Raw genomic sequence first — 1,343 nt, 5'->3', positions numbered from 1 at the left:
ACTCCAACTTGTAACTTGTTTCTGGCGCTGGATGCCAGACTGCAACATGGAACTGGCGTTGAATGCCAGTTTACGTCGTCTATCCTTGAGCAAAGTATGAACTATTATATATTGCTGGAAAGCCCTGGATGTCTACTTTCCAACGCAATTGAGATCGCACCATTTGAAGTTCTGTAGCTCCGGAAAATCCACTTTGAGTGCAGGGAGGTCAAAATCCAATAGCATCAGCAGTCCTTTTTCAGCTTGAATCAGATTTTTGCTCAGCTCCCTCAATTTCAGCCAGAAAATACCTGAAATCATAGAAAAATACACAAACTCATAGTAAAGTCCAGAAATGTAATTTTTAATTAAAAACTAATAAAATATACTAAAAACCAACTAAATCATACTAAAAACTAAGTAAAAACAATGCCAAAATGCGTATAAATTATCTGCTCATCAGGATCATAAGCTTCTTCTTTAGAAGATGCCTCTTGAGTACTGTTGGATGCAGCTTGCATTCCATTCAGACTCTGAGAAATCATATTGACTTGCTAAGTCAATATTTTATTCTGAGCCAATATGGCATTCAGAGTATCAATTTCAAGAACTCTCTTCTTCTGAGGCGTCCCATTACTTACAGGATTCCTCTCAGAAGTGTACATAAATTGGTTGTTAGCAACTATGTCAATAAGTTCTTGAGCTTCTGCAGGCGTTTTCTTTAGGTGAATGGATCCACCTGCAGAAGTATCCAAAAATATCTTAGCTAATTCAGACAGACCATCATATAATATATCCAGGATGGTCCATTCTGAAAGCATGTCAGAAGGACACTTTTTGGTCAGTTCCTTGTATCTCTCCCAAGCTTCATAGAGGGATTCACCTTCTTTCTGTCTGAAGGTTTGAACATCCACTCTAAGCTTACTCAGCTTTTGAGGAGGAAAGAACTTGGCTAAGAAAGCCTTGACCAGCTTATCCCAAGAGTTCAGGCTATCTTTAGGTTGAGAATCCAACCATATTCTAGCTCTGTCTCTCACAGCAAAAGGGAAAAGCATGAGCCTGTAGACTTCAGGATCTACTCCATTAGTCTTAACAGTATCACATATCTGTAAGAATTCAGTTAAGAACTGAAAAGGATCTTCAGATGGAAGTCCATGAAACTTGCAGTTTTGTTGCATTAGATAAACTAATTGAGGTTTAAGCTCAAAATTGTTTGCTCCAATGGTAGGGATGGAGATGCTTCTTCCATGTAAATTGGAATTAGGTGCAGTAAAGTCACCAAGCATCCTCCTTGCATTATTATTATTTTCGGCTACCATCTCCTCTTCCTGTTCGAAAATTCCTGTAAGGTTGTCTCTGGATTG

The 1,343-nt window shown here is 38.6% G+C and overlaps 1 non-coding gene across 1 annotated transcript; it reads left to right on the top strand.

Moving 5' to 3' along the window:
• Nucleotides 1-794: 794 nt before the first annotated feature.
• On the top strand, nucleotides 795-902 carry LOC112739754 (small nucleolar RNA R71). The gene has a single exon (XR_003170691.1). It is a non-coding gene; the product is annotated as a small nucleolar RNA R71 (small nucleolar RNA).
• Nucleotides 903-1,343: the final 441 nt, after the last annotated feature.

This window comes from Arachis hypogaea, chromosome 13, assembly GCF_003086295.3.
Source record: "Arachis hypogaea cultivar Tifrunner chromosome 13, arahy.Tifrunner.gnm2.J5K5, whole genome shotgun sequence".
Lineage (NCBI taxonomy): Eukaryota > Viridiplantae > Streptophyta > Magnoliopsida > Fabales > Fabaceae > Arachis > Arachis hypogaea.
Note: the sequence above shows the minus strand (reverse complement) of the source record. Positions and strands in the feature narration are given on the sequence as shown.